Below are 20,168 nucleotides of genomic sequence, written 5' to 3' on the forward strand. Positions count from 1 at the left end.
AGTGGGAGATTGTTGAGATCAGGTGAAGACCAAACCTCCGCAGGCGAGCGGAGCGAAGTCGAAGACACAACCTTCGGGCGAACGCGACCCTCGGACGAACGCAACCCTTCGACGAACGCAACCCCTCGACAAACGCGACCATCGCGTTTTTGGCACCGAACCGCTGGCGACAGGCTGTCGCCAGCCTGTCAACTTCTCCTATAAAAGAAACCCGATGCCCTAGGGTTTTTTTTTCTTTCGGTGTGGTGGCCGAAGCCTTTTTTCCCCCTTTCGATTTTCTTCTGGTGGACCTCTCTCCTTCGCGTGGCTTCCTTCAGCGGCGGCGGACCCAAATCGCAGCAGCGATTTTCATTTTTTATCTCCAGCTCTCAATTGTTGTAATTGAGGGGAGATTAAGAAAAGAGATTTAAGAGAGAGAGAAGAGAGAGGAATTTGAGAGGGGTTTATAAGTGGGTTATTCATTTATTCTCAAGTTGAGAATTTGAAAGGGTTCATACCCTTTAATTATTAACACTGTAGCTACAGTGTTTCAGTTGAGAAATCTCAGTTTAGGCATTTGCTCTTAAATTTTAATTTCTTGTTTGATTAATAAGAAATTAACTGTGTGGCTCCCGGAGACGTAGGCAGTTGCCGAACCTCGTTAAAACTTGGTGTACTTTTTCTATTCTGCGTTTCCGTTGCATTAGGGATTTCGGCGTTAAATTCCCAACAGTGTGGATCAGAGCGTGAAACGATCTAGAGGGGGGAATTTGTGAGAGCGGAAGTGGAGAGAGAAGAAACGGGAATTGCAAATGACAGGCTGAACATTGGGATTTAGAATGACGGGCCTAGAATAGGTTTAAATTGTTAATGGATTTGGCCCAATATCCGGTATTCAAATTTTTTTGATCCAAACAATAGAATTGGGCCAAATACAATATTTGAAATAAAATACTGGTTATCAAACATGCCCTTAGATATTTACAATTTAACCGAAAACCTTCCATATCAGACCCTCAAATCAATTAGAAATGTTTTTCCTCCTCTGATGAAACAATTATTCTGCTCGAAGAAAAATTAATTGATATGAGAAACTGACTGGAGATGAATTACTACAATATTCCATCCTCGGAGATGGCACTTGGGTGGGATGGGGTCGAATCATTCCTTCAAAAATTAATTAAAAGCACATAGTAGCTAATAAAGTTATTCAAAAATTATAGAAAATAAGGGCATAAAAATATGATACAAGTTGTTAATTAATCGATTATTTCAATATTAGTTGCTCAAGTCTTCAATATTTCCAAATTAGTCCACTACATCATGGAAATTGCTAGAGGTCCCTCAAATCTTAACATTGCTTACAATTAATCTTGGTTAATAACAACTAGATTTGAAGGAATATTCTTTTTATATAACTTTTAGTACTGACTCTCCTGTTATACCCTTGAGTTTTAACTTTATGAAACTGAACCCATTTAGCCAACCCTTTTAGACCCTTCTGTCCGTCAAGAAAAAAAAAGCTCAATCTCATTAAAAATTCTTATTCTCCAACGACTCTCTTCATTTAGGACATAGATCAGCATCTCTTCAGTTTTCGGATTTTAGCTCTAAATTTCTTCAAATCACGGGTAATCGATCCTTTACAAATACTCTGAATTTTTCAATTTCAATCTTTAAGCTCTAAATTTCTTCAAATCGCCCATAGAGCTGTTACTTTCAGTTAGAGAGAGATTAGTTTAGAGATTTTAGAGGTTTTGAGAAAAAATTTCCTCCCTCTTCTATATATCCTGGAAAAAAAGAGGTCAGAGGATGGAATTAGGGATTTTGGGCAAACTTTAACCTAAAAGCACTATTGTAATTAAATATGTGGAATTTAGTTAACTCTACCCTAGCGATTTTAAATTGATCGTACAAGTCAACAAAAAAATTCCGTAATTCATTTGTAATAATTTATTTACATCATCAAGTAATCGTAAAAAAAAAGATACTGAGGGCACGGGCAACTACACAAATCTCTACGTCAAATCTCCTACTCTTGGAATTGCAACCGTCCCTCCGCATCATGCTCCCTCCCTACCCCTCGAAATCATCAAGCCCCTGCAGCATCCCCTACTCCTGATCAACCACCACACAAGAAATTACATGGGCCAGAGATAATCGGGATCGCCTTCCTCACCTTCGCTTTCTACATTGCCGCTGGTGTATAATTCATATCTCGCCACCCACTACCAACGACAACGACACCCCGCCGCAGCTCAGCATGATGCCCAACCAGCTGCGACTGAACAACAGCATGGAACAACAGGGGTGTAATCATCTTCCGTGTTCGGCAGCTGTGAGCATCTGTTGACGGCGCGTGACACGGTCCGTCGGGCTACGGCTGTCGTAAGTAGAGTGCCGAAGGATGATTACACCGAAAGCGAAGAGTTACTCCTGTTAAGAGTTCTACGTAATGGTTGTAATAGGCTTAGTTTACTGTTGTAACAGATTTAAGATTATTTAAGTCTTAAAATCAGTATTTAAAACTTAAGTAGAAATGGTAAATGATTTAAAAATATGACATTATGTGTGCAATAATACAAATAATAAGCTCTGGTCAAATTTTAAACGAATATTTAATAGACAAACGAATCGAATATACATCTGGTTAAATTCTATTCGTTAGTCAACTCAAATACTAGAAAATATTTGTTTAGTGGTAAATGAACTACTGAATCGAATATAACTGAATAGTTATTCGAATAATTATCGAACTATTTGTTAATTATTTGGTTCATTTCCACCCCTAAAATTTATAGCTTTGTTGTGCATCATGTATTCAACACTTGAAATGTAAAGCAGAACATGAATCATGATATGGCAACTGCTACTCTGCTTTCAAGTGTGTGTATAAACATGTAATTAAGTGGGTATAAGATGACAACTCATTTTTACGAAATCTAAAGATATTATTGGAAGAATTGTTGCTTCCTTCTCAGTATTTGATATCATTTATTAATTTTTTTTCTGATCATCGTGGATGCCATAAATCTTGCTAATATGTCATAAAATATAATTTACTTTTTGATTTTCTTGTACATAATAACTATACGTATTATTAGTTGAAGAGAGGGTGAAATTCCCTAAACAAGTGAAAATTATAAAATTCTTAGAGCTAAAAGCACCTACAAACACCACAATAAACAAATGATAGCCTAACTGGTACTTGATTAGTATATTTGCACGTGCGATTGCATTTTTCTCTGCATTTTTCTCTATTCTATTACACTTAAGAATTGCTACAGTTTGTCATTTGTCCCCCACTCAAGTACCTTTCTAACTTGATCGTCGGAGGAATGACCGGGGGAATCAAACCCCGCCCTCTTACGAGTTGGTACACGAGCATGGAAGAAGAACTCAACTCCAAACTAGATATAATTAAGAGAAATTAGCAGCCCCTAATCAACCATGTTCCTATCATTTTATCTGTGTAATTTATAACATCAACAATATTGATTCTTTGATTAGCATACTGTAAAGTTCAAAAAATAGGCATTGCAATGGACTAGGGCTAAATAGCAGTTCTCTGGATGCCCCGTGTACAATGATCAAGAAAACATTTTCTAAAATATAGACCCAAAATTATTTTAGGGTTGATTCATAACCTATATACCAAAATCGACACAACTCTTTTCACACACAGAACTAGGGTATTACCAAGTCCACTTCCATGATCGATTAGAGATATTATGAGCCAGGAAAAATAACTACACGTAGAACCCCATGTTGTATTATGTCAGCATATATGGAGTCTTTTTTATGTGGAGAGCCTCTTCCACTACTGTTACAGATACGCTTGAACTGGGAGTTTGAATTTCTCCAACGTCAACGATCCCAAACTATGAAATGACAAACCAGACCGTCTATGGCAAAAAATAGTTCAGGACAAAGAAAAATATTTTGAACAAAAATCTAGTAAACTTCACTTCAGAACGGAGAGACGCCATCATCGGACATCCTTGCAATCCATCAGCATAATTCTCGTTAAAATAAGACATATTAGGCTCATAAATAGTAATATGACCAGCACCATTCAACCCTAACCCGTATGTGACCCGAACCCATATATCCCACCCTAACCCGTTTATAACGGGTTGGGTCCACGGGTACAGGTCATTTTTGCCACCCCTAAATTATGACCAGCACCATTCAACAATGGGAAAAATCAAATATTTTCTATCACTCACCTATTTTTGGGATAATAGAAGAAAAATAAACAATCGTTGCATTTCTACTCCGTGAAGGAAGACCCCCTGCACATTAGCTCTAATCAACTGCTTACTAGTGAACCACCTCTTGAAAATCCATGAAACAAAAGGTACGTGTAGTCACTTTTGTAAACAACTTGAACTGCAACAGCTATAACTTGAAGCAACATACACACAAGGAAAATGGTTGTGCATTAAGAAAATGATTGTGCATTAAGAAAACCATAGAGTACATCAGGACAAAACTGTTAGATCTAATAAAAAAAACTTGAGATCTAAAACCATAAAGCCATGATTGAATTCAAAGAGATTAACAAGAATCAAAAGGTGCGGAAGCATATACCTGAATCCATTGAAGAAAACTTGATTAGGGTTTTGATGATCTTCTAACCTTAGGGTTTCTCTCTTATGGATCTCTTTAGATGGGGATAAGAGAATGAGAGTGGTTAACCCTAGATTAGGGACCATAACCCCTTATATATAGGTGTTGTACATTTGTAATTTGGCCCCTCATCAAATTACAATTACAACCTGGTATCTGCACATATAACCCCCATGATTTATTTAAATATCTATTAACCCAAATTGATTGATCACTTTAAGTGGGTTATCCTTAAAGATAGTAATACACATTGATTAATCATATGTGCCCACAAATAGATTTAATTAGATTTAAATCCAACAATCTCCCACTTGGGCACCATATGATTCCTTAAATTGTGTATAACATTATGAGCTCAAAATTGCTATCATTAAAAAGATATTTCCAAACAATCTCGTCCATTGACTATATCAATATAGGATCAAAGCAGCATTTGTCACATTTATCGTGACTCGACCCATCAATGGTCACATATACCAATACAATCAAACGACATAGATCAATCATGGATGTGCAGCATGAAAATTACATGCAATGTGATCAATACATGTCTATTTTCAACTGGTCCTCCTTTAGTGAGGTCAAAACCAAACATAATGTAACAGAGTGTCTTAACTGAATACTTTATTCTGATCAGACAATACAACCAAACACAAAGCACCAGAAAATTATAAACTCCCACTAAATCAGGATATCCTTGAATAACACCACACCCATATGAGTAGTATGCTCATGAAAGACCTTGGATGGCAATCCTTTAGTAAGAGGATCTGCTATCATGGAGTTTGTCCCAATGTGCTCTATAGATATCTGTCCACTCTGTACCCTTTCTTTTACAACCAGGAACTTAATGTCAATATGTTTTGACTTAGTTGAGCTCCTGTTATTATTGGAATACATAACTGCAGATTTATTGTCACAAAATAACCTCAGTGGTCTTTTAATATTTTCCAAAATGCGCAGTCCAGTGATAAAATTTCGCAACCATATTCTATGATTTGATGCCTCATAGCAAGCTACAAACTCTGCTGCCATAGTGGAGGAAGCTACGAGTGTCTGTTTTACACTTTTTCATGATATAGCTCCTCCTGCTAACATATAAATGTAGCCTGATGTAGACTTTCTGCTATCTTGGCATCCAACAAAATCAGAGTCCGAATACCCAATGACCTCCAACTGTTCTGATTTTCCATATGTGAGCATATAATCTTTTGTTTTCTGAAGATACCTCATAACCCTTTTGACTGCTATCCAATGATCCATACCAGGATTGCTTAAGTATCTGCCTAACATCCCAACAATGTACGCAATATCTGGACGCGTACATACCTGAGCATACATTAAACTTCCTACAGCCGAAGCATAAGGAATCTTCTGCATTTCCTGAATTTCAAGGTTACCTTTAGGGCACTGATTGAGACTAAACTTGTCTCCTTTAGCAACAGGGGTGTCACCTGGTCTGCAATCTTGCATGCCAAACCTTTTAAGTACCTTATCGATATAGCTCTTTTGTGATAATCCAAGAATACCCCGAGAGCGATCTCGATGTATCTGGATCCCTAATATAAAAGAGGCGTCCCCAAGATCTTTCATCTCAAAATTCTTTGATAGAAATCTCTTGGTTTCGTGCAACATGCCTATATCATTAGTGGCAAGCAATATGTCATCAACATACAGAACCAGAAAAATATACTTACTCCCACTGAACTTGTGATATACACAGTCATCAACAATGTTCATCTCAAAACCGAACGAGATAATTATTTGTTGAAACTTGTAATACCATTGACGAGGAGCTTGCTTGAGTCCATAGATGAATTTCCTTAATTTACAAACCATATTCTCCGGGTCTCCTGACACAAAGTTTTCTGGTTACACCATATAAATCATCTCATCAATGTCGCCATTGAGAAATGCAGTCTTAACATCCATCTGATGTAACTCAATATCATAATGAGCAACAAGTGCCATGATTGTTCTGAAAGAGTCTTTCGATGAAACCGGAGAGAAAGTCTCTGTATAATCAATGCCTTCCTTTTGAGTATAGCCTTTAGCCACAAGACGTGCCTTATACCTCTCCACATTACCATTTGCATCCCGCTTGGTTTTAAAAATCCATTTACAACCAATTGGTTTTGCACCTTCTGGCAATGGGACAAGTTCCCAAACCTTATTGTCTTGCATAGACTTATACTCTTCATTCATGGCATCAATCCACTGTTGAGAGTTAGAACTTTTCATGGCCTGAGAGAAGTTGATTGGATCATCTTCTAACATTCCACTACTTTCCTCATGTTCTTGGAGAAATACAATATAATCATCCGGAATAGCATTTCTCCTTTCTCTCGTGGATCTCCTTAATGGCACTGGTTCTTGAGGTTGTTGAGTTTGTTCTTCTGGAACAGGGAGTTGTTCAACATTATCATCTTGAGGTTCCGGATTTACTTCTTGAGCAACAACAGGTATATGAACCTGAATATTGTCAAAAGTAACTGTATGGATTGGATCTGAAGCCAATTCCTCCTCAAAACTAATGTTTCTAACCTTATTTCTCCCCCCAAACTCAACATCCTCAAAGAATGTTGCTGTTCCCGTCTCAAAAATATTCCTTAGTGTGGGGTCATAAAACTTATAGCCCCTAGAGCGATCAGGGTACCCAATAAAGTAGCTGCTAACTGTTTTGGAGTCCAATTTCTTTTCATTTGGCCTATAAGGCCTTGCCTCAGCTGGACATCCCCAAATATGTAAATGCTTTAAACTGGGCTTTCGACCAGTCCAAAGCTCATAAGGTGTTTTAGCAACTGCTTTACTTGGTACTCTATTCAGAATGTAAGCTGCTGTCTTTAGTGCTTCTCCCCAGAGAGACTTTGGTAAAGAAGAATAAGAGATCATACTTCTTATTTAATTTACATTTAGTACTACGTGATTGCACATGCAAGGATTCATTATAAGAAGCAATTATATCAAGCAAATATAGGTTGTCACAAGTACTCAAGTAACCAGTTCCTACAATAATTGAATTAAAAGATAAATTAAATTGATTGTTTCCAAATGAACAAGAGTAACCTGATTTGTCCAATACAGAAACTGAAATCAAATTCCGTCTAAAAGACGGTACTACAAAAGTATCTTTTAAATCCAAATATGAACCAGTTCCTAACAGCAACCTAAAGTGCTCAATTGCTTCCACATCTACTGACTGACCATCGCCCACAAAAATGTATCTTTCACCATCACTTGGCTTCCGGTAGCTCAGGCAGCCCCTTCTTAGCACGCCAGGTGTGATATTTGGTATAATCCTTCTTTACGTGTCCAGACTTGTTGCAGAAGAAACAACCCTGACCATCCTTATGTTGTTTCTTCTGAACAGAACCCTTAGCAGCTTCATTATCATTCTTTCTTTTTTTACCCTTATCCTTAGAGGCATAGGCCAAATGAGCACTTTCAGTCTTATCTTGCTTCAACCTGTCTTCTTCTTGCACACAGTATGAAATGAGCTCATTTAGATTCCATTTCTCCTTTTGACAGTTATAACTGACCTTAAACTGATTGAATTGTGCAGGAAGAGACAACAGAACCAGATGTACCAATAACTCATCACAAAGATCGAGTTTAAGTACCTTAAGCTTTGAAGCAATATGAGACATTTTCATAATGTACTCCCTGATATTTCCTTTGCCCTTATACTTTATTGAAATCAAGCGAGCTAAAAGTGTGCTTGTTTCTACCTTATCGTTTTTCGCAAAACGTTTCTCAATTTCGGCAAGAAAATCTTTAGCCTTAGTAATCCCTTCGGATTCTATGCCCCTGAAGGCTTCCGGAACGCCGCGCTTAATGATCATAAGACTCATGCGATTTGAACGCTCCCACTTCTCATGCTCCTTCTTTGCATCAGGAGTGCTATCCGCATTGAGAGGTTGGGGTTGTTCAGTTCTTAATGCATAGTCAAGATCCATGCAGCCAAGAACAATTAATATGTTCTCTTTCCAAACCTTGAAGTTTGTCCCATTTAGCATGGGAATTGAGTTGATGTTAGCAGAAATTGTTGCAGCAGATGCATTAGCTGAAATAAAACAAAAAATGCTCACATCAATAACCATAATCAATAAAATTCAAATAATGACAATCCCCATCCAAGATACCGGCACAACATTAATATCAAGTCTTTGGACAGTAATATTAACTTGTAAGTGATACCTTGTTGCAATGATCAAACATTGACAATAACTCATGTCAAATAATGAAACTATCTTTGGATCGATTCATTATTCACATGTAAACCTTATAATTGTCACACGCTTATCATCGCAGATGTGTATACAGTCTAAATAAATATTAACCTTCCTTTGGGCCGATTAAATATTTACACGAAAGCATACACACAAACATCTCACATTCCTCATGAACAATCTACACAAGAGAGGTTACTTTGGCAACTTCTTGTTTCAATTAATCAATTGGAGTGAGAGACGTGCCCAAAACGAGCTTAAGGAGCTTATACCTGATAATTAAATACAGGTCCAAATTCTTAATAAATTTCTCAAGTCAAGCCCCAATGTTTAAAAAAGGGACACTAGAATGAACGCAAGGCTCATTTTGGAACAAACGCAAGGCTCGTTTTGGAACGAACACAAGGTTCGTTTGACTGAGCACGAGGCTCGCCGCAGATTCGACGAAGGCAGGATTCGACGAACACAGGTTTCGACTGTATTGGGTACGAGACTCACTTAAGCACGAACGCGAGGTTCGTCTGAAAATGAACGTGATGTTCAACTTGAGAACGAACGCGAGGTTCGTTTGAAAAAATGAACGCAGGGTTCAACTTGAGAACGAACGCGAGGTTCGTTTGAAAAATGAACGCGATGTTCGACCTGAGAATGAACGCAATGTTCAACTTGAGCACGAACGCAATGTTCGTCTGAAAACGAACGCGATGTTCGACCTGAGAATGAACGCAATGTTCGACTTGAGCACGAACGCAATGTTCGTCTGAAAACGAACGTGATGTTCGACCTGAGAATGAACGCAACGTTCGACGAACGCATGTTTCATTAGAGAGCAAACGTGGGTTCGTTTGAGAACGAACTCAGGGTTCGTTTGAGAACGAGCTCAAGGTTCGTTTGAAGCTTTCAAGCCTCGCCAAAAATTGAGGTAACCACCTCCTTAATTTGAGGTAACTACCTCCTTAAATTGAGTTAACCACCTCCTTAATTTCCGCACGTTTTCACGCGCACGAACCCCTTGAGGGTTTAATCTGAAACCGCCGCCGCTGAATCAACTCCGACGAGGAGTTTTTTGGAGATTAACGACAAACAAAAAAATCCCTAAAAAAAGATAATTATTTTTCTGTCGTTTTTTTTTTGAACTCAAATCATTTAGATCCAAACCTTAAAAATTGAATCAAACACAAAAGGAATGAACTTTAGAGTTCATAAATGATACAGATCCAAAAAACTGAAAGAAAAACCAAACAACATGAGAATTTTACTATTCATCCGAAAAAAAAATCTTTACTGTTCATCCGAAAATATATTTTTACTGTTCACCCGAAAATAAAAAATATTGTTCAACGAAAATAAAACGGTTACTGTTCATCCGAAAATAAGAAACTTTACTGTTCATCCGTGAACGGATCCGAATCAAACACAAATTAAGATCAAAAAACCCTAATTTTAGTCTTAATCTCTTAGAACAAATCAATGGTGGCTCTGATACCACTTGTTAGATCTAATAAAAAAAAACTTGAGATCTAAAACCATAAAGCCATGATTGAATTCAAAGAGATTAACAAGAATCAAAAGGTGCGGAAGCATATACCTGAATCCATTGAAGAAAACTTGATTAGGGTTTTGATGATCTTCTAACCTTAGGGTTTCTCTCTTATGGATCTCTTTAGATGGGGATAAGAGAATGAGAGTGGTTAACCCTAGATTAGGGACCATAACCCCTTATATATAGGTGTTGTACATTTGTAATTTGGCCCCTCATCAAATTACAATTACAACCTGGTATCTGCACATATAACCCCCATGATTTATTTAAATACCTATTAACCCAAATTGATTGATCACTTTAAGTGAGTTATCCTTAAAGATAGTAATACACATTGATTAATCATATGTGCCCACAAATGATAGTAATACACATTGATTAATCATATGTGCCCACAAATAGATTTAATTAGATTTAAATCCAACAAAAACTACCAGCAGATATCATGACAGACCACTTTTGGAACTTTTGGAAAAGAGGGGGGAGGTTTTTATTTGGTAAAATACAAATTGCAGATATCTGCATCTTGATTGTTTTGGAAGGCCTTAGCTGGCCCCCTTTGACCATTATGTGAACATGCTGCATGCCTTAATTACTTAAAAAACTTGGTACAGCTCGATCGATCACATGAATATAATGCCCTTCGGGTCCTCCATATATAGGTTAGAACCTAGAGGAAAAGCTCACAAGAAAAGGATGGGAACTGAAATTTGAAAAGGACTTCAAGCCGAGAGACCCTTTTTAGAGGTTTTGCTATTTTGTTAATTTGATCAATAATATATATATTGCCATTTTGTCCATTTCCTTGCCATTTTCTAACAAACCTAGCCTACACATAAAGCATAGGGCTGTAACCATGAATAGCAGTTCACAAATTAAGGCAGATGGCTTCAAAATCATTTTCATGATCACAACAGCTGAAAAGCACAACATGCAGTTTGCGCGTCCCTCGGAACAAAAAAGGCAATACGTACAGGTTTAGTGATGGAAAGCAAAAAATAATATTGGCAACGTAGGCTGTCACGTCATTGCATTTTCGTATAGATGCCCATGACTCTCACCATGAAATCAAATGGTAGCCCACAGAATTGAGAAATATAGAATGCAATTCCTTCATGCGTTTCATATGCAACGCATGCAACAAACGGCTAGCTGTCAACATGCACACAAATAGGTACTTGCTTAATATTTTGACACCACTTTGGAATCCATTATATTCCGAAACTGGATAAATCTTAAATAGTGGAGGTTTGGAAGGCCTAGCCCGAGGTACGAAACCTTCGCATTGAAGGTTGTAGCAGCCTGTAGCTCGGTAACCATCAGCCTTGCATACAACGCATCAAGTATCATAACTATGATAATTAACATGTACTAAACATTATTATATACCATCATTAAGATAAAACTTATCGTCCAACAAGTGAAAAAATGAGTATCTGTATCATTGTAAAGCAACGGATATACCTAGCAACCTAAAACATGCACTCTTCCAAATAACCTAAAACAGATGCATTTATCAGCTTCCATCCGACCCTCCTCTACCGGGCCTAGCTAGCTAGTCCGCTCCTGCTGGTGGGGCCCGTGGCCAGATCATGGCTCCAAATTTAGTACCCGCTCCGATACTCCTAACTAGCTCTGTCACCCGCTGCTCCTCGATGTCCTCACGACGGCGGCGACGGCGACAGTAAAGGAAGAGTGCTACACCAGCGGCTATGGCAAAGAAGGAGAGAAGTCCTACAAGGAGGATAACCGTCGGTGATACGGAATGATGATGATTATTTTTTGGAGGTTTGGGAGGAGACGGGGGCGAGTAGTACATGGGTACGGGGAATGTGGGAGTTGGTGGGCTATAATATTTGGGGATGAAGGGACGTTCTTTAAGTACATAGATTAGATCATGTAATAATCATATTGGTACCAGATCATGTTATGAATAGAAGCATGGCTAACGAGCACTTAAATATCCTGCAGATCAAACTATATATATATATAGTTTCTCTGTAATAACAATAGGCTTAATATCATAAACTCAAAACACCCCACAACCACAAACCAACACAGAGAGTAGTTAACGATAATTACATTTCTTAAAACAACCATATTTACATAAAACATAAATGACTTAACGCATGTGCTATAAGATGAAGCTTAACTATATAAGTAGTAATGAATTAAATGGTTGAGAAAAGAACAACAAGTTTCGAAGGGACGTTCTTTAAGTACATAGATTAGATCATGTAATAATCATATTGGTACCAGATCATGTTATGAATAGAAGCATGGCTAACGAGCACTTAAATATCCTGCAGATCAAACATCCCTCATTTTGGGAGAAAATTTTTGTAGTCTTTTTTCTGGCTACTCCAAAGAGAAAAAAAAAGGGGAGAAAGAGAGAGAGAGAGAACCATCCCCACCACCCCAACCCAAAACGAAAAAAAGAAAAGATAAAAAAAAAATAACTTTGGATGATTATCAGAAAACACCCCTTACTTTTTAAAAATCAAAAAAATCTCCTTAAATTTAGGAGTTATCAGAAAACCCCTTTAAATTTACGGTTTTATCATAAAACCCCCTTAATTAACAACTTTATGTGTTAAACTAATTTTTTTTTATTTAAGTTTTTATGCGAGAAATAAGACTAAAATGCTAAACTATATTTTTTAATGTTTCTATCGCGAGGTGTGAAATCAATCCGTACTTTATCTGATGAATTCATACGTGCATGTATGATCACTGTCATCGACTTTTTCCCTGAAAGAACTAATTTCCCCTCTCTAAGTAAAAATTTCAAGCTCAATTTGCTTTTATATAGGTTCTCTCAATTTTCTTTTCCTTTTTCTTTTTCATCCTAATCAAACAACAGAAGTATGTTTTCCTGTTCATCTCGTCTACTTTAGGGTTTCTAATGGCAATTAATACGTACAGCGAAAATTGAAGGATGTAGAGGTAGAACTCACCAGCAGGTCCAGCACGGCCAACGAAGTTGTCAAAGAGATCGAAGAGAACAGGAGGAGCTTGCTTAACGAGGGGTCCGAGCGGACGTACGGGGTGCTGGGTCCGGGACGCCCGAGCTCGCGGGCCAGTTGGACCGGAACTTCTCGTACAGCCTCTCGGCGCGGTGGTCCGGGGAGAGGGAGGGGACGTCGTCAAGTGGTCTACGAGCTTGTTTAACGATGTTGAAGGAAGAAGTTGGAGGAGGAAGGGGGTATATATAGGAACGGCTAGACTTAGAGCTGAAGGGCTGTCTTTGAACATTATGTGAACAGACCAGTATTTTTGGAACTTTTGGAAAAGAGGGGGGAGGTGTTGCGCGCAGCGGAAATTTCGGCAGCACTTCGGCAGCACAACAAGAGAGTCAGGTCGCAATAAGAATTCTTGTTTCTCAAAGGAAATAAGAATCTGAAGCCTATATCCTATCAAAGTAGGATATTAGCTCTTCCTCTCGTCAGCTCTAGGACTGCGCGTCGAGGGACCCTAAAAGCTATTACAAATCACACAAAAGCAGTACAACCAATTTTTACGTGGTTCGGCAAATTGCCTACGTCCACGGGGCAAGGAGGGGGGAGATCTACTAATAGAGGGAGAGAATACAACTAGGGTTTACAATCACTCACAATCTAAACCCTCAAACAAACTCTCTCAAATCCCTCACAAACTCTCTACAAAAGGGAGATGCACAAACTCTAAACAAAAGACTGCGTCTTCCTCCAGAACAGCCGCAAACTCCCTGGACAAAAGCCACCAAAGATCCCCTGTACTTCTCTGTTTGCTTGCTTTGCCGAAAAGAACACCCGCAGCCTTTAAACAAATCTCCGTGCTTTGCCTTTGCTTCCTGCAGCCGTAAGCAAAATAACCCACCTCGCACGAAAACCTAGACACCAAAAACATCAATATATATATAGTTGCATATGTATTCGGATGGGCCGGTTATTGTCCAGGAAACAAAAAGAAGGCTCATGCGGAAATAATCAAAACCGCATTCTCAAATGCTGCTTCACGTCACGTGGGTAGGTCCCACACTTCACAATTCTCCACCTCGGTGAAGTTTTAACGAGAGTCCAAACAATCTCACCCCATCAACTAATCCAAACCGGCTGCATCTGAAAGACTACCTACGTATCCTCTTGCCCAAGGAATCAAGCCGAACACAGTTCATCCAAATGGCCGCCAACGGCCTCAACAATCACGAATGTGCAACAAGTTTCGACAATGATCAAACTTGTTGCTCGGAACCACCTTAGTGAGCATATCCGCCGGATTATCCTTCGTGTGGACTTTCACAATTTCCACATCACCATCTTCAAGAACATCCCGAACGAAGTGATAACGAACGTCAATGTGCTTCGTCCTCGCATGAAAAACCTGATTCTTCGCCAAATAGATAGCACTCATGCTATCACAATGAATAGTGACGGACCTCTGCGATATACCAAGTTCCTCCAAAAGTCCACTTTCACAATTTCCACATCACCATCTTCAAGAACATCTCGAACGAAGTGATAACGAACGTCAATGTGCTTCGTCCGCACATGAAAAACCTGAATCTTCGCCAAATAGATAGCACTCATGCTATCACAATGAATAGTGACGGACCTCTGCGATATACCAAGTTCCTCCAAAAGTCCTCGAAGCCAAATAGCCTCCTTCACAGCCTCCGTAACTGCCATATACTCTGCCTCCGTCGTAGACAAAGCCACCGTTGACTGTAAGGTGCATCTCCAACACACCGGCGCACGGGTCAAAGTAAACACATACCCCGTAGTAGACCGGCGCTTATCCAAATCCCCGGCATAATCCGAATCAACATAGCCAATGCATAGCTGCCCACCTGTAGTGTCCCGCTCATAAACCAAACCAACATTGAGCGTACCTCGAATGTACCTCAAAATCCATTTCACGGCGTCCCAATGACCCACTCCTGGATCGTGCATGTATCTCGATACCATGCTCACCGCCTGTGACAAATCTGGTCTCGTACATACCATTGCGTACATCAAGCTCCCAACCGCGCTCGCATATGGAGTCTTCGACATCAACTCACGATCTTCAACTGACTTCGGTGAAAGACCAGCTGAAAGCTTCAAATGGGCTCCCAATGGTACACTAACTGGCTTCGTATCCATGCTAACATGGAATCGCTGTAGAACCTTCTTCAAATAAGCCACCTGTGTCAAACAAATTCTGCCCTTCTTCTTGTCTCTGCCGATCTCCATCCCTAGAATGCGCTTCGCCTCACCCAAGTCTTTCATCTCAAACTCATTTGATAGCTGAACTTTCAATTCATCTATAGCCGACCTGGAAATAGAGGCAACCAACATGTCATCGACATAGAGCAACAAATAAATGTACGCACCTCCTTTCAACTTACGAAAATATACGCAAGGATCAAACTGGCTCCGAGTGTACGAATGACCAAGCATAAAACCATCAAATCGTCTATACCACTGTCGAGGAGACTGCTTCAAACCGTATAGCGATTTCTTCAGTTTGCAAACCAACTTATCTTTCCCTGCAGCTCGGAATCCCAATGGCTGAGTCATATATATTTCTTCATCAAGATCACCATGAAGAAATGCCGTCTTCACATCCAACTGATCTAACTCTAAACCATACTGTGCCACCAAAGCTAGCAAAATCCGAATCGAAGAATGCTTCACCACCGGAGAGAAAACCTCATTATAGTCAATACCTTCCTCCTGTGCATAGCCCTTCGCAACCAACCTAGCCTTGAACCTGAATGGAGTGCCTTCAATGCCCTCCTTCTTCGTGTATACCCACTTGCAACCAATTGCCTTCCGCCCCTTTGGAAGCTCAACAAGCTCCCATGTATCGTTCTTATGAAGAGATTCCATCTCCTCCTGCATAGCCCCCTGCCACGAATCAGCCTCCGAACTCTGCTCGGCCTCTCTGAATGTAGTAGGCACCAACTCATCGATACTCTCCACCGGAAGTGCATACGCAACTGTGTCGGCATACCGTGCTGGCATCTGTATGTTTCTCCTCTGTCTCCTAGCCGCAATAGAATCCTGAACCTGAGCCGTCGGTTCCTGATCCTGCACATCAGTACTCGTATCCTCCGTGTCACCGTCGTGCTCGCCTGGCGTCACCTCAGTCGGCACCTGCATGGATACTGTACCATCTGGACAATGTGGAGCTGCATCGATCTCCACCACCTGCAATATCTCCTCTGTCGGGTTGCTCTCCACCTGATGAGAGCTGGGAAGCTTCAAGATAGAAGCCTCATCGAATGTGACGTCCCTACTCAGCACAATCTTCTTATCAACTGGATCCCAAAGCTTGTATCCCTTGACACCACGCTTGAATCCTACAAATATGGCCTTCCTAGCTCGAGGTTCCAATTTATCAGTTCTAACATGATAATATGCAGGGCACCCGAATACCTTGAGCTGGTCATAGTCATGTGCTGGCTTTCCCGACCACATCTCCATAGGGGTTTTCCCCTCAATCGCAGATGAAGGCAGCCTATTAATGAGGTGGCTCGCATATGTAAGTGCCTCAGCCCAAAAGATCTTCTCCAAACCACTCTGCGACAATAAGCATCGGATCTTCTCCAGTAAAGACCGATTCAACCTCTCTGCCACCCCATTTTGCTGCGGTGTATGACTAACTGTGAAGTGTCTCTCTATGCCCTCGTCTCGACATAGCTGCTGAAAGGGGTCAGAAGTATACTCACCACCGTTGTCGGATCGCAACGTCTTGATCTTTCTCCCAGTCTGCAGTTCCAATCTCTTCTTCCACTCCACAAACAAATCTAGGACTTCACTCTTCTTCGTCATGGTGTACACCCAACAACGCCTAGAATAGTCATCTACAAAAGTGACGAACCAATGTCTACCACCAAGTGATGCAGTCTTGGTGGGACCCCAAACGTCTGTGTGCACGTAGTCCAGGATGCCCCTCGTCTGATGAATGGCAGTCCCGAACTTCACCTTCGTCTTCTTGCCAAGAACACAGTGCTCACAGAACTCAATCTTCCCACTCTTGGCTCCCTTCAATAGCCCCTGCTTGCACAATGCCTGCAGTGACTTTTCACCTGTGTGCCCCAATCTATAGTGCCAAAGTCTGCTCATGTCCGCTTCTGAAATAGCCGAAGCAACCTGGCCAATCTCGGTGCTTCCCTTCAGATAATACAAATTCCGATTGCGGACTCCCCTCATCACCACCAATGATCCCTTAGTAACCTTCGCTACAGCGTTTTCGAAAGTCACCTTGAATCCCTTCGCCTCCAAAGCTCCAACTGAGATAAGATTTTTCTTCAGTTGAGGAACAAATCTCACCTCCTTCAACTCACGGACTACTCCATCGTGCATCCTAATCCGTACGGTACCTATCCCACAAACGCCACAGGATTGATCATTTCCCATGACAACAACGCCCCCGTCGACTTTCTCAAAAGATGCAAACCAGTCTCGCCTAGGGGTCACATGAAAGGTAGCGCCGGAATCAAGCATCCAATCTGATGCATCCACATGGTTCACCTCCGGAGTAATCAGTAGAGAAAAGCACGAATCATCGGAATCATCGCCTTTCGCAATGTTCACCTCATTGGCCTTCGGGCCCTTTTTCTTGCTATTCTCCTTCTCTTTGAGCTTCGGGCAGTCTCTCTTCCAATGTCCCTGCTCCTTGCAGAATGCACATTGGTTCTTTGTTAATTGGTGGCGGCCTCTAGACTTTGACCTCCCTCTGTTACCACCTTTCGGATATGGGCTTCTACCTCTTGTCGACAAGGCCTCTCCTGAAGTACTAGCGCGGGAAGTCTCCTTGTCCTTCCTCCTCAAATCATAGTTGGTCAATGCGTTAGTCACTTCACTATAACTGATAGAAGATCTCCCGTTCAACAAAGTGAGCACGAAGGTATCATACTCCTCATCCGGTAAGGAGCCCAACAAAATAATCGCCTTGTACTCATCCGATATCTTCTCATCAACATTCGCCAAGTCCGACAACAACTTCGTATAGTTGTTCACATGAGCCGCAAGCGAGGTGCCTCTGGACATCTGGAATCTGAATAACCTACGCAGCAAGTGCAATCGGTTCTCAACACTCTTCGTAAGGTACTTATTGTTGAGAATTTCCCACATCTTCATCGCAGACGTCACCCCAATCACATCATACTTCAGCTCCTGTTCCAAACAGGACCTGATCACCCCACAAGCGTTCCTATTCATTTTCTCCCATACCGCCTCTTCATATTTAGGTGGCCTCTCGTGGACCATGATGGTCTCTTCCAAATTCTGAGCATTTAACGCATCCTGTACGTCGCTCATCCACAAACCAAAGTTGATTTTTCCGTCATATTTCACCACACTAATTTTGGTGTTTTGAAAACCAACTTGTATTGTACCCGCCATCGATTTGCTGCTTTCACCTTCTTCTCCCATTGCGAACTAACTCCAAATTGTAGAGAAAGAACAAATTTGATAGAATTAGGAACCACCCAACTGAACCCTAGATCGGATTCCAAATAGATCTCCTATCCACACGAGGAAAGCGAAATCTCCAACGGCAACTCCTAATGCTATCTCCACCGAAGCCGAGAACTCCAAGAACTAAGCTTCACACAAGAATCTTCCTCCACCAAAAAACCCTAGATCTGAAATCTGGGCTCTGATACCACTTGTTGCGCGCAGCGGAAATTTCGGCAGCACTTCGGCAGCACAACAAGAGAGTCAGGTCGCAATAAGAATTCTTGTTTCTCAAAGGGAACAAGAATCTGAAGCCTATATCCTATCAAAGTAGGATATTAGCTCTTCCTCTCGTCAGCTCTAGGACTGCGCGTCGAGGGACCCTAAAAGCTATTACAAATCACACAAAAGCAGTACAACCAATTTTAACGTGGTTCGGCAAATTGCCTACGTCCACGGGGCAAGGAGGGGGGAGATCTACTAATAGAGGGAGAGAATACAAATAGGGTTTACACAAGAATCTCACAAATAAAACCCTCACACAAAACTCTCCCTACAAAAGATGCTCAGAACCCTCTTGACGGCTGCTGAAAACTCCTCAAGCTTCTGCTTTTTCTTTTCCTCCGCAGACGCAATTGATTTTGTCTGCAGCCGCAAAACTTTGCATCAAACTCCTTCGCACCTCCTTTTGCACAAAAGAAAACCTAATAAACAATTGTTTATATAGGTAACAGAGAGAAAACGCGTGAGAGTTTGAAACCGACTCAAAATCCGAACAAACAATTCCCCTGCATGTTATTCGTGGGCCTGGGCCTTATCAGGTCCGGTTCACAATTCTCCACCTCGGTGAAGTTTTTCCAAAACTGAGCCGACACCAAAGCAATCAAATGTCTCACTTGTTGTGTCCAGTACGAACTCAATCCACAACAAGTCGAGAACCCGAACGAGAGCCCAAATAATCTCACCCCCATTAAAATCAACTAATCCAAACCGGCTGCATCTGAAAGACTGCCTACGTATCCTCTTGCCCAAGGAATCAAGCCGAACGTAGTTCACCAAAATGGCCGTCAACGGCCTCAACAATCACGAATGTGCAACAAGTTTCGACAACGATCAAACTTGTTGCTCGGAACCACCTTTGTGAGCATATCTGCCGGATTATCCTTCGTGTGGACTTTAACAATCTCCACATCGCCATCTTCAAGAACATCCCGAACGAAGTGATAACGAACGTCAATGTGCTTCGTCCTCGCATGAAAAACCTGATTCTTCGCCAAATAGATAGCACTCATGCTATCACAATGAATAGTGCGATATACCAAGTTCCTCCAAAAGTCCTCGAAGCCAAATAGCCTCCTT

This window comes from Asparagus officinalis, chromosome 3 (assembly GCF_001876935.1).
Source record: "Asparagus officinalis chromosome 3, Aspof.V1, whole genome shotgun sequence".
Classification (NCBI taxonomy): domain Eukaryota; kingdom Viridiplantae; phylum Streptophyta; class Magnoliopsida; order Asparagales; family Asparagaceae; genus Asparagus; species Asparagus officinalis.